This window comes from Styela clava, chromosome 15 (genome assembly GCF_964204865.1).
Source record: "Styela clava chromosome 15, kaStyClav1.hap1.2, whole genome shotgun sequence".
NCBI classification, from domain to species: Eukaryota; Metazoa; Chordata; class Ascidiacea; order Stolidobranchia; family Styelidae; genus Styela; species Styela clava.
Window position 1 is genome coordinate 6,698,960 of NC_135264.1, and position 15,754 is coordinate 6,714,713.

Sequence of the window (15,754 nt, forward strand, 5' to 3'; positions counted from 1 at the left end):
TTTGATTTTAGTTCGATATGATTCTTTTTTGATTATATTAATACTGATATAGTAATGCACGAAGTATTATGTTCATTGCTGACATTGAATATTTATTAATAAAGCTTTTTTAGTAATATGCTCTAGCCATATTTCCCTATCTTATTTGTCTTAATCATTATTTTCTCTTCTTTTTTTTGAGGTATTTTCAACAGGAACCAGGATATCGTGACACCGACAAAAGAAGAAAAAAATTAGCAGATCTTGCCATGGCTTCTTTGTTTTTAATATTTTATTCGGTATAGATAGATTTAGACCCATTCCCGCCATTAGGAATGATAGGGTTTTTATTAGGCTTAGATTTTTTTAATGTTATTCTAGCTTCTCAGGCACAGAATTTTGAAGGCACTGAAAAAATTAAAAAAGACAGATACAAGGAAAATCTACACATTACATGTAAATATTTTTACGAATTTTATTAGGCTTAGATATTTTTAATGGTGAGAAGTTCAATTAAGTGAATTTTATTAATAATTTCGATTCTATTGAATATTTTTATTAAATGGTTTTTGTTTTCAGAAGATTACTTACCGAGAAATAGAAGAAGCCGAAAAAGATCTGTGAAGACAATCACTATGAGGTATTATATAATGCATTAATGACTGGGTGGTGTTTTATGATTTTGACAAGCCACTATTTGTGGGAGTCAACGTTTTGATTGTTCACTGTGGTTTTATTGGTATAGTCATGTATCCGTTTGGCATTTAAATATGGGCATAGGGCGTTTCAGATTTTTCTGGAGCGCGATAGGACCCCATCAACAAGTCCTAACGAGTGGGAAAACCGACACCCCTTGGGTCCACATGGAAGCTCGGTATTATATTTTGACATTTTAGAAAATCCTTTTTTATTTTATTTATTAAAAAATGCAATGTTACCATATGCAATTGAATATACGGTATATTACTGACAAATCTATTTAGATTATTTAATTAAATATGTGACTACTCCACTTACTTTGCAATATGTTTTAGTTGTATTTTGCATATATATAATAAATGAAGAAAATATATCTGTATAATAAAAGAATTTATTTGCTTTGATAAATTTTGAATGTCTTGTTCTATACCGTTTCGAAATGGCAGAGCTAGTCCACAGTTAAAGTGATAAGTGATAGACAAATATTCCGAAAGACTATCACCAAAAGAAATGCAGTGAGGCCACCAAGAAACTTCATGCATGGGTGGTGAGCATGATCAGTTTTACTTTGCAACTTCATGCATGGATGAGCATAGTCAGTTTACTTTGCAACTTCGAATGGCAGTTTTGCAACTTCATGAATGGGTGCGCATAGTCAGTTTTACTTTGCAACTTCATGCATGGGTGAGCATAGTCGGTTTTAATTTGTAATTTCATGCATGAGTGAGCGTAGTCGGGTTTATTCATCGGGTTGTACTTTGTAACGCCGTGCATGGGTGAGCGTAGTTTGTTTTACTGTAACTTCATGCATGAGTGAGCATAGTCATTTTTATTTCGGTAGTCGGTTTTACTTTGTAACTTCATGCGTCATGCATGAGTGGGTGTGGCCAGTTTTACTTTGTAACTTCATGCATGAGTGAGCACATAGTCAGTTTTACTTTATAACTTCATGCAAGAGTGAGCATAGTCAGTTTTAGTTTGTAACTTCATGCATGAGTGAGCATAGTCGGTTTCATTTTGTTTGTAACTTTATGCATGGGTCAACGAGTCAGTTTTACTTTGTAAATTAATGCATGTGTGAGCGTAGTCAGTTTTACTTTGGAACTTCATGCGTGAGTGAGCGTAGTCAGTTTTACTTTGGAACTTCTTGCATGAGTGAGCACAGTCTGTTGTACTTTGTAACTTCTTGCATGGGTGACCGTAGTCAGTTTTACTTTGTAACTTCACGCGTGAGTGAGCGTAGTTAGTTTTACTTTGGAACTTCATGCGTGAGTGAGTGTAGTCAGTTTTACTTTGGAACTTCTTGCATGAGTGAGCACAGTCAGTTGTACTTTGAACTTCATGCATGGGTAACCGTAGCCAGTTTTACTTTGTAACTTCATGCGTAATTGAGCGTAGTTAGTTTTACTTTGGAACTTCATGCGTGAGTGAGCGTAGTCAGTTTTACTTTGGAACTTCTTGCATGAGTGAGCACAGTCAGTTTTACTTTGAATTTCATGCATGGGTGACCGTAGTCAGTTTTACTTTGTAACTTCATGCGTGAGTGAGCGTAGTTAGTTTTACTTTGGAACTTCATGCGTGAGTGAGCGTAGTCAGTTTTATTTTGGAACTTCTTGCATGGGTGAGCGCAGTCAGTTGTATTTTGTAAATTCATGCATGAGTGAGCACAATCAGTTTTTTTCTAACCTTATGCGTGGGTGAGCGTAATCAGTTTTACTTTTTAACATCATGCAGGATTGAGCGTAGTCGGTTTTACTTTGTAACGTCATTCATGCATGAGTGAGCATAGTCAGTTTTACTCTGTAACGTCATGCATGGGTGAGCGTAGTCAGTTGTACTTTGTAACTCCATGCATGGGTGAGCGTAGTCGGTTTTACTGTGTAGCTTCTTGCGTGGGTGAGCGAAGTCAGCTTTACTTTGTAACGTCATGCATGAGTGAGCGTAGTCAGTTTTAGTTTGGAACGTCATTCATGCATGAGTGAGCATAGTCCGTGTTACTTTGTAACGTCATGCATGGGTGAGCGTAGTCAGTTTTACTTTGTAACTTCATGCATGAGTGAGCACATAGTCAGTTTCACTTTGTAACCTCATGCATGAGTGAGCATAGTTAGTTTTACGTTGTAACGTCATGCATGGGTGAGCGTAGTCAGTTTTACTTTGTAACATCATGCATGAGTGAGCGTAGCCAGTTTTACTATAGAATGTCATTCATGCATGAGTGAGCATAGTCAGTTTTACTTTGTAACGTCATGCATAGAGAATTTTTTTTCTAGGGTCACTTTGGCCAAGATCTTGCTATTTTAACCCAAAACGTGACAATTTATACCAGCCAATCCTTAGTTTCGTCACGCAGTTTTGTACATATATGTTAAGCTAATACAACAGAGAGTGTCAATATGTTATGAAGAATATAAGCGACTTAGTATTAGTGATGAGGCTCTACAAGAAGCCTATAACGTGTTGGGCGGTGACACTTCGGGCTATTAACTTCCTTTGATGTATCCCTGCCAGGTTTCACGATAATTAACAACTTAACCACTTTGAATATGTAAATGTGATGAATTAAAACGACGAAATTGTGTGGTGATAAAAACAAATGATTCCAGTATCGTAGATATAGACCTGTAAATAATTCTTGTAAGGTAGAGGTCCAAATAAACATATAGTAATGTTGAGGGTTGCTAAAGTTTACGGCAAACCCAACAGGCAGGTTATTAAAATACTTTATTCTAAAATATGCAAACAATAGCAACATTAAATTATGCAAAACAAATCAAACCTCATCATTTAACTTAAAATCAAGCAAACATATCCGCTCATTGCGGCAAGTAAATTAGCACTACTCAACGGCAAACTCCTAACAATAAATAAATAGTAAACGGCCGACTGGCAATGATTCGAAATAATAAATAAACAAGAATATGAGAAAAAGAAAAGATTGATAAAGGGTTTTGTTTACGCCGACATGCCTATTCCTGCCCACGGACAGATGGTGAAATTGTTCTAAAAAGGGAGTAATTTATGAGCGGTCGACCATAAAACAAAGCTCAATGACCGATATCTCTTAAAATAAACACGGTCAAATATATACAAAACAAAACAAAGAAACTTTGTCTGGAACATGTTACGTCGATATGTTAATTAATTAATTTAAGTCTCTGCTTAAGATAGGTATTTAACCCGATGTCAGTCATTCAAAGCTTGCACAAGGTTTTAAAATGACAGCTGAAGCCCCATAAACGGCGCTCCAGAAGTGTGTGTACAAATATGGAGGTAACTAATTTTGTTGCCCACTTTACATCAAGGACTGAAACCTACGGTAAGGTGTATATTTACTTGGCCAACACAGGCAGTTCGATTTCAAAATATAACAAAATAAGGAAAATCCGAATAAAGTTATTGCTTATTAACGCTAACCCAGTTCACATACTACGGGAATATTTATCCTATAAACTTATGGCAATGTGCAGAATAGGAACCAGCTTGCAGTTTTATTTACAATTACCTGAATAATAATGAACGTGAAAGACTTCTAACATATTTCCACCCATGTTTGTTTTTTTGCCTAGACATGGGCCTTTGTCACAAAATTCAAACATAGGCGGAGCAAGTATTTGCCTGAAGCAGCGGGCTAAGATTTTTTTGCAATCTTGTAATTTTCAAGTCAAGTCAAGTCAAGTTTATTTTTTCCAACCAGTAAAATAATGAATGATGCAAAAAATAAGCAAAAATTCAAGAACATAATTTTACTGGGGAAGGGAAGCCGTGGGGAACCAAAGTTGGTTATCTAGCAGCGGCACCCAAGATTCAACTATCTAATTGACATATAATTTTAGTAGATCAATATAGCATAGATCGTTTAGCCGTAAATATATACTAATACGGTTTAACGAGAAATCGTCATGACACTAGGGTGTATCTGAGAGCCACGCAATACATCAGATAGTAATTTGGGTATTCCCCGTTTCGTAGCTTACAGGCAGTGAATAAAAGCGTGTTATGGGGAAATATTCGGAAATTTGTAGTGGCTCAGTTATCACAACCAAATTATGATAATCATCAGTTGTCGTGGACTGGACAACGGGAGACAATGAAGAAAGAACAGGTATAAATGACATAAATCTATTGAAGCAGATGTTTAACATGCCGCACAGTACCGTACCGGTACCGGTACTCGAATATGAAATACGGTACCGTACGGTACCGGTAACATGATGAATAATATTCTATCGTCTGTACAGACGCACTGGACTGCACAATATAACAAAAAAGAAACAATGTGACTAGGTGTTGGAGTGTCATTTCAAGTGTGTAATAAAAAAAGTTACTTTTAACATGACAAATGCTGAGATTTGCAATATATATATAATACAAAGTTCATAGCTACTAAACTACAACAATGACTTGAGAACCCATATCTAGTTCCAGTTAAGGGAAGTGGGAATCAAATGAAACGAGTATATTTCGGTAAATCTGGCATGAGATTGGCATGTTGTAAAAAATAAATAAATAAACACAAATAGTGTTAAAAATTTGTTAGAAAATGAACCATCAGAAGTACATACTAATATTATGGACCGAGTTATTAGCTCATATTATGTTGAATTGATTTCAGGGTTTGGAAAAACCTCAAGGAATATAAATTAACTATTGTCATCATTCGAGATACTTGGACCAAAGAAATTTTTTCATCTTCATTTTAAACAGAGGATAAGACATGCTTCGCATTTCACCAGGTACAGCATTCCACATAATCGCACTTGTGTATTTGAGTGATATTTGTGTCTTTGAGTAGGTTTGGCGTGGTACAAAGTAGGATGACATTGCAGATTCAGATTCAGATTCAGATTTTATTTTCGTCATGCAAAACCAATATACGATATGAAAAAATAAAAAAAGACATATAACAAATTACGAAGACAGATATCGGCTTGTTGCAATAGACGAGGGATCGCGAAAGACTCAAAGAGTCATCCAGTCAGCGACACCTTGTAGCTGCATTGAAGCAGCAAATATAGCAACCGAACAACTCAATATTAAATAGTCACTAAATTCGACACAATCATATATATAAAAGGGACAACAAAAAGAATGCCACAATGACCACGAAAAGTTACCTAAACATTCACTTAATTAGCCTCAATCACAAAAAGGAACAACAAAGTTTGAAAAATAAAATACAGGATGTCATAATAACTAAGGAGTATTAGATATTTACCTAATTAAACTCGATCATACAGAGTAAGAACAAAATAAAATCGAAATAAACACCGAGATACTACAATGATCACATCGTATTATATGACTTAACAGCGACATCTGTAAGAAGGATATGCCTCAATGACAACAAAGAATTGCGAAATAATGCTGACTAAGCATACACAGTAAACCAACATGGCGTGCCCAGCAACGGGCTTCTGGCTGCGAGGATCAATACCGTATTTAACGGATTTTTATGTTGGAAGCGATTGTTAGTGGCTATTAGAGTAGTGCAGAATAATTATGGGTTCTGCAGTATTCGTGGCATATAGGTTGGGCGGAAAATATTAAAACAAGAACAGTACACAGCGAGCACACAACTTGACGAACATGGATGGGAAAAGCAGCACTACAGGGATAGGTACGGTACGGTACATACCGGTATACAAATATAATATTTCTAGACTAATTGCAACTGGGCTTATAAGCATCTAGGTATAGGCTCTTCAGTGCATGTTTATACAAGTTATAGGTACTGGTCCTAATGCTATTGGGGAGATTATTCCACAATTTAACACCAACAAACTTGATTGAGTTTTGGGTGAGTTTGGTGCTAAAACGATTTACATAATAAGAACTGCTAATAGAGGACCGTGTTCCATATGAGTGAACATTGCTTTGTTTTGAAAAATAGTTTGTGCAGATGATCTAGTATTGTGATCGTGAACACTACTCTGCTTTACAAAGTATTTAGAAAATGCCTGTGGAAGGCAACAATTATGGTATTGATGAAATAATTTAAATATTTCTAGTTTGTAGATATCATCAAGTTTGAGTACGCCAGTTTTATGGTACGTGGTATTCATGTTAACACGAGTGGACGGTCCATATAGAATTTTATTGGCTCTATTCTGTAAAACGTTTATAGCTCTTAAGGTCGCTTTAGTGGCAGATCCCCAGCCAGCAATTGCATATTGGATGTAAGTCTGGAAAAGTGAATAATATACCACTTTGAGTGTACTCCGGTCTGTATAGTGTTGAAGTTTGCTTAGTATACCTACTGAGCGTGAAAGTTTTTTATGTAACTCTTTGACATGCAGATCCCACCGTAAACGGTGATCAATGTTCAATCCAAGATATTTATACGAGGGAACAGATTCAAGTTCAGTTTCATTCATTTTGATTATCAGAGGTGTTTTCTGATCGTTGCGACTAGGGCGTATGTGGACTACTTTAGATTTTTCTATATTGATAGTTAGCTTATTACAGAGCATCCAATCATAGACCTTTTTTAATTCTAGGTTGAAGCAATTTTGAAGATTAGTCGATGATTTGGAACTACCTAGGAGACCAGTATCATCCGCGAACAAATTCGAACATCGTGAGATGTCGTTTATAAATACGAGGAATAATTAAGGGCCAAGTGAAGAGCCTTGGATCACACCGGAGTCAATAGGAAGAACCTCCGAACGATTATTTTCGACTTCCACATATTGGAATCGGCCATGTAGGTAATCTTTTAAAAGAGAATTAGCACAACCTCGCATACCGTAATGATGAAGTTTGCGTAAGAGTATGTTATGACTTACGGTATCGAAAGCTTTTTTCAAATCTAAGAAAGCACAGCAAACATGTTCTCCCTTTTCATATTTGTCATAAATATATTCAATTAGATCAATAATTGCTCGACTTGTCGAATGTTTTGTCTGAAATCCGAATTGGAATTTATTAATTAGTTTGTTTTTTTCGAAAAATGCAGTTAAATTTTTCGAAGACAATTGCCAAACATGATAAGACAGATATAGGTCGGTAATTAGATGGGTTAGTTTTATCGCCGGATTTGTACAATGGGATAACTTTGGCAAGTTTCAGTGCAGATGGAAATATACCTATTCTTATAGACGTATTAAAAAAATGTGCAATAACTGGCGAGATTATGTCAGCAATTTTCTTCAAGAAATGTGAAGAAACATCATAAGCACCGGCAGCTTTACCTATTTTTAAAGCTGAGATGGTATTGAATATCTCAGTCGCATTAGTTGACCGTCAATATAAAGAATCTTTCATAGGGGCACCGAGAAAGCTCATGAAATTTATATTCGTTTGTGGCACTTAATTTATTAAACTTTTCCCAATGTTTGAAACAAATTCGTTTGCGATTGTGTGGCTGTTTTTTGTTTTGAAACCATTTTCAAGTTTCAATTCAGATATTGATGAATCATTTGCTGGTTTTGTGTTTACAATCACTTTGACAGTCTGCCATGTATGTTTAATATCACCTCTATTCAATTTTATGGCGAATTCTCCGGTTAGTAAATCGGACAATGATGGGGGGATGGTTTTTCCGATTGCGAGTAGGGAACCGATGACTAAACGAGATGTCACTCGGTTGAATGTTTACTTTTATGAGCTTTGAAATCTCCAGCACCAGCTTGTCAGTATCTTCATTTGGTAATGGTGGTACTCCGTGGAACTCTAAGTTCTCAAGCCTGGAGCGTCTTTCCTGATCTTCTACATGCTCCATTAAATACCAAAGATCTTCTTCGAGATCCAGGACACGATCTTCTAAATATTTAATTTTTTTGTTTTGCAATTTTAGCTGCTCATCAACTGTTTTTTGGTGTATTAACAAATCATCAAACTTCTTGGATTGAAATGTTTGAGAATTTTTGATGATTGACAGTTCATCTTTAATCTCCTTCATGGATTGGGATTGATTATCCATAAACTCTTTTAATCCTGGACTCATTGGTAAGTATTCCGAAGAGCTATTCAGAGTATTGAAATTTTCTGAGATACAACGAGCAATGATGCTCGGAAGTTGTATTTCTATATTTTTCTGAATGGTATCTTGAATCTTAGATAAGCATAGAGGAGATACAGTTGGTGATGAAGGCTTCGTTCCTTTATGACTCGAGGAGGATGTAGTTGCGGAATCTGGTTGAGGCGGCAGCGGCATGATTGGTGACAGCCCAGGGTCTGATAGAATAGACTCGCTTGTTGGTTTGGGAGCAGCTGGTTCTTGAGATTATTTCTTCGTTCTTGTCTTTTTTAGATGTTGGGTATTTTATAGTAATTAAATTAATTAGATATAGCTGGAATCTTAATCAAAACAGCAATAATGGCATGGCATGCGATACATGGCATACGACGCATCTGTTATTGAAGCTGACGTTTGCTATCTGTGCCCAAATCGAGATTTTAATACAACGATGACTTGTAATATCTTCTCACAATGGAATTGTTTGTCGGACAATGGTACAGAACAGTCACTCTAAACTTCATGGTCAGCGAAAGTAACTTTGCTGTCACCGATTTTGACAGACGGATCTTGATGGGCGACGTACCAACAGTTGAAAAAATGGATTGGTCTTCTTGTACAAGAGCTTTTCTATTTGTAATTACTGTCACGTTACCAGTTGGTTTTGATAATTTTGGCAGTTTTGTAAAGCTGGGCGATTTATGCTGCCCAAACATACTTCCATAAAAAGCCACGATCTGCATTGCGCTGATAACAATATTGCCATATCATCTCTATTGTACATATTAAATAATGCTCAGATACGTTTTAATAATACTCCTACACCCCTCTCTTTGAAGTCCCAGATGGGCGATTTCATAAAAAATACAAAAAGGCAGTGGCGGCGCGTCAATAGGGCCAATAGGTTATTTCGGTATAATGAAAAATATTCGAAAAATACCTCAATATCGGTTGCACAGACTGTCTACACTAACCATATTTTCCCGACATGGTTCATTTTTCGCTCGCAAAGCCTTCGCCGAACGTCGACGGGGCGACGCCGATTTTGCCCCGGTTGCTCATTGTATATCGTATTCTCTCTTTTATCTTCCACTCGCCGCGTTTGTCTCGTTTGTTTCCTGTTTCTTTTACTAAATCATCGGGGCCGATCGGGGCTAGCCCCGAAATCATGACGACACAATGCCGACGTTTCTTTTAATAACGTGTTGACATATTCACGCATTCCTTCTCGTTCGTTGGTTGCTTGAAGAGTTGATAGTTTCCTCGCCTTCGTTTTTGTCGCTTGTTTTGCTATTTGAATCAGTTAGAGACCTTTAGTCCATTTGCTTTCGATTTTCCACATCCCTTTTGAGCTCCTCACTTCTTTCCGGCTTCGCATTTCTTAGCCTTAGACCTCATAATGAATAAGGTTGATGCACTACTTCGCACTCCGTTTTCGCAGCTGCCGCTGGAACAAAAATTAGAGGTACAACGTCTTGGGCCTTATCAACCAAAAAATTGTTCACTGGAACAATCCCATGACGGAGGAAAGCGTCGGCGTACATTCTGCGCAGAAACTTGGTATAAAAAACACGAATGGTTGTGTTACAGCGAGCACAAAAATGCACTTTTTTGTTTTTATTGCCTGCTTTTTGCTACCGCCCGTGACTCACGTTGGTGTAAATTTGGTTTTAGAGATCTTTAACATCTTTCCGAGCGTGCCAGTGATTATCAATCTTCTATGGAGCATCTGGACAATGCAGTAAAATACCGAACATTCGGAAATGTTAATATTGCAGCACAGTTGGATGAAGGACGCGCGATTTCTATTCGTCGGCACAACCAAAACGTCGAGAAAAACCGCCATGTTCTCGGTCGATTGATAGATGTTTTGAAGTTCATTGGTTGTCACGAGCTGTCCCTCCGTGGGCACGATGAACGGGCTGGCTCTCCTAATAGAGGGGTATTTTTGAATATGGTGGAATACACCGCATCCCTAGATACAGTATTGAGAGATCATCTTGATGCCGCAACTGTTTCGAAAGGGACATCTAAAGATATCCAAAATGATTTGCTCGACTCAATGTATAAAATTTATTTACAACATTTGGCTCTGGAAATTGAGAATTGCCAGTTTCTTTCGATTCAGTCTGACGAGACAACTGACATCACGTGCGTTTCTCAACTGGCTGTGATTTTTCGGTTTGTGAAAGATGGTAAACCTACCGAGAGATTTCACAGCTTTGTACCAATCGTTGATCGCACGGCTTGCGGGATATCGGCTGTACTGAAAGAAGTGTTACAGCCTTACAACGCGAAGTCAAAATTGATAGCTCAAACTTATGACGGCGCGGCAGTCATGAGTGGGTCGAAACATGGTGTTCAAGTTTATATAGAAGAAGATTGTCCTCATGCGCATTTTTTACATTGTCATGCACACCAATTTAACCTCGTTATTAAAAATATGTGTCTTGATACCCCTCTCGTCCGTATATTTTTTGCAAATGTTTCGGGGTTTTCTTCCTTTTTTTTCCGTTTCGCCGAAGCGTTCTGACCTCCTTCGCCAGATATGTAGCCGCCGTCTCCCAGCTTGTGCACCAACACGTTGGAACTTCCAATCACGCGTGGTGCAGGGCGTGTCCGAAATTAGGTCTGAGCTCATTGAGTGTTTCAACGACATTCAGAGCTCTCCGGTTTGGGACGAACGCTCTGTGAGAGAGGCGGCGGGTCTAAAGCGTCTGCTAGAAGATGGTGAGTTTTCACTTTTTCTCGCTTTTTTCTCCAAAATATTCTATCACGTGGATGTATTATACGGCGCATTGCAGTCAAGGCTAATAGATGGAGCGTCTGTGCAGTCGTGTATTTCAGACTTCTGCGATGCTGTATCTCGTATCCGGGAAACAATAAAATACGACGACACATGGAGTGCTTCTTTACGCCGCGGGCAAACAACGCAGCGTTTGATTTTGTCTGGTAAATCAAATAGGCGATCGTCTGCGCACTGAACACCTTGCCGCGTTCTCTTTGATGAACCCCAAAAATTTTTCAAAATTTGCACGTCAATTTTCCATCCATTTGTTGGCTACTGTCTCCAAATTTTACCCCATGATAAACGTGGGTAAATTGGAAAAAGAATTGCGATGTATATACACCAATCAAACTTTTTTGAACATCACATCAACTTGCGCGCTCTATGGGTTCCTCATAGATAACACTCTAGTAACTACCTTTGCGGCGTCTGCAAAATTTCTGGACATCATTTTGACGACGCCTATTTCTTCCGCCGACGCAGAGCGAACATTCAGCACGCTGAAGCGTATTAAAACGTATCTCAGAAACACAATGAAGCAAGATAGATTAAATGCCTTGGCTGTTTTATCCATTTACACAGACGTTATTTCTGGAATGCATGACTTTATTCAGCGCGTTGTTGAGCATTTTGCTTCCAAGAAACCGCGGCGTGTTGCATATATGTTCAAGCAGTAGAAGTCTAGCAGCATATATATCTATGAGTGAGCAACGCATGTCCTTATCTTTGCATTAACTTTCCTTTCTTCATAGTAACGTTTTAAACCTTATTTTAGGTTTTGTCTGCTTTCCCGAAGTTTCTGTTAATATGTCATTGTATTTATCTGGGTAAATATTGCCTTTCCTCTTGAAAGAGGTTTCAAAATAAAGTATGTCTATATTTATTAATCCCTTGACTTGAACCGGTTTTAAAGACACTTTCTTATCGTTAAAAATTGTCGCTTTTGCCGATTGGTTGTTACCGATAGAATGGTTTTTATACTCATGAAATGATGGGAGAACTTACAGCGCTCATCTTGTCCCCGTAGATGGGGGTGACTTGGTCCCGCAGTAGCTTGCCCCGGTTGTCAAAATGACCACGCGCCGCCACTGCAAAAAGGGTAGAATTTGGGTCAAGTTCATGCTCCATTGGCACAAATAGAAATAGCTACTCTGACTTCAAGTTTACAGCTAATGCGGTTTATTAGTTTTCTATATTCAACTTATTATTTAGTATACTTGCGTGATTAACATACAGATCTTCCGTACAACGGAAATTTTATATTAATTTATGACATCATATTACATGAACATCTTTGTTATGACCCCAAAATTAATTTCACTAAGAAAACCATATGACGTCACTATGATTTTTCGCATTGTTGGAAATACATGATACTAATTACATTAACTGGCGTAACTTATTTCAAACTATCCATAATCAAATGAATTATGATAACCTCTAGTACATTGTGAGCTATTTTCACAGAGATATATAAATATAGAGTGTGCTTCCCTCTCGTTTTCGCGGGATCGTTTGAAGCCTCTCTCGTTTTGACGATATGCTTCCAATTTTTCCGATGCGCGCAATGCATTTCTTAAGGGATTTTACAGAAATTAATTATTTGCGTCGATTTTTTTTGCATTTTTTGCAAGTCATATATTTGACAAAAAGCCGAAACTTATGCCTTTTTAATAAAACAAACTAAGCACTGTTGCAAACTATCGCCATAACAAAAAGGCGATATGCAATACTGTTGTATAAAATATACCAAGTAACCCATTAGTAAACGGGAGAAATCTAATGGAAATCCTCTATTATGATCTGATTTAATCAATACTTGTACATTACTTTCTATTGTGACCACTTGTAACACAAACATTTGTATACCTTATGTGTTTATTCTTACAGTTGAATCTCATGCGAATAGCAACACAAAGATCTTATTTGCATCAGATTATTTAACATATATTCTTGCTGTTGATTGTAATAAATTTGAAGGTAATTTTTGAAGTGTAACAATTACAGGGAACAAATTAGTTTTACTTTGCGTTTAATTAAAATTGAGTAGAAATCTTATATTTCAAGTCCCCGTTTCGAGAAACATCAAATGCGTTAAATGAGACAAAAATAAAATAGTAGCATTGTGTTTTCAGAGCAATCAGAGACGCACAAAATAACAGATGTCATAATCTAATAAAATGAAATAAAATCAAAATTGTGTAAAATTTGATACCAAAACGAATACCTTGGTGTACTTAGTTTTGATCAGTTTTTATCAATATTCACTATAGTAATTATTTTCATATTACAACGTTAATTACAACATAGTCTCAAATTTTTCAGGGATTCGATGAATCGGAGTGTTTACACCAACACCATATCCAACAGCGGAAGATCTTCTTGGCGTCAGAAATACTTTGATTGATTTGAATGTGACATCGCCTCTAAATTTTTCTCAATGCCACGGCGAAAATTGGATTGTTTGACTCATATTATATCCACTCATCATATTATAGAACGATATAGCAAATAAATATTCAGACACATAACAAAAAAATATTCACCTATTTCACTGTTTGTTTGATAGACAATGTTTGGAATACTTGCTTTATTTACTATCGGATCTCTTTATCAATCTCTCTTTCACTCTATTTCAAAGGCGGGGTATTACGAAAAATGTATTTGGGCAAATTGATTCTATATATTTGTTTAGAACGTAGTGCCTAACGTTTCCACAAAGTTTCCACGATGAAGGAATTTTCGAGGACCGCTCATGTCAGTGGTTCTTTAACTTTGTGAGCCTGCCGAACCCCTACGCTATTCTGCAAGCTTCTGTCGAACCCCAAATATTTGAACTTAAAAGCGCAACCTGAACTTATTGAGGGTAAGTCAATTTTGTACAAATTTATAGAAATTTGACCGTCTTCAATTGATAAAATATGAATTCGTTGCCTTATAGGTTGTTTTTGCGAGTTAAATTTGAAGGAAATGCTTTGTCAAGAGAGTATCAACCACCGAAAAAAAAACTGGCTGCTCCATTGGTTGTAGCAGAATAAATTGCAACAAACAGTAAACTTCAATTATTCATTAGATTTATTAGTGATACTTCTGCTGCTGTTTTTCGGTAACCAATTGAGAAATACGTGGCTTCAATTCAAAAGGGGCAATTCTCACGCCATTCTCGCATTGGAGTCACGTTCAGTTGAGCAGATAAAGCCATACTGCAAATAGTCATCAGACCAAGTTCTTTTCTTGGATGACATATTTAACGAAAAAAATCCTCGGAATTGCAAAGAGTTTTTGTAGTAAAGAAACGTTGAACAAATCTGAAAATTGTGGTGCAATCTCAGATACCAATACACCCGGTCGAAATGACTTGGAAGTCATTTGTGATATTTTTTATAGCTTGCCAATTGACTACTCTCGAAAACATTCCATCTGGAGATTTAGATGACAGATACCAGACTGAAGAAGGTATCTATCAAGAAAAGTTAAATATAATTTGATCATATTTGCAATTGGGTAATAAAGAGTTTCCCAAAATTGCCGCACCCCATTACGAAGGGCAAGTGTTCTCATAATTACTCATTGAAGTATTCCATTAGTTTAGCATGTATTTTTCATACATCAAATACGTTCATAAATACTTGCCTGAGACCAGTCTACATTCTCTTTTGGTGTCTTGGTGTTAAACCACATTTGTCATAAATGAACGAGGTTGGATGGCTATGGACATCTATAACCACAGTAATGTACGCTGTTAGTAATAGGCTGCATGTCAACATAACGCAGTTTATACAACCTTCTTCCAGCAAGATTTTCAGAATTATATCGTCAGATGTAAGTCATTTCATATAGATATCAGACGTGACAGGAAATGACGTTTCCAGAGATACTACATGATTTCTACAGCTTTGTTTACAATTCTCTTCCATGTACTGTTATACATCTGCACATTTTCTAGGTGAACCTCACATCTCGTCGCCGATGATTATAATATACTAACTCGTTTTCCATACTGAACTCAAAATTCCGCACGAGAACAAAAAAGTAATTATCGTCGTCCTCTGGGAACAATACAAGCAAGGAAAATTTGTGATTAAGTGAGAATAAACATCCACATAAAGATGTTTACGGTCTAGAAAATACGCCACGCTGACGAAAACAATCGGCGATTTTGACAAAATGCAATCGCGCATGTTATGAGCAACTTCTTCAGTCTTCCAAAAATATCAAAAATGAGAGGGTTCGACCCCGAGTTCATTAATGTGTTTGTCAAGTTTTCAAATTTACAGCCCCAATATATATACTTTATCTGTGATATTTAGATAAAAAAGTTTGAGCAT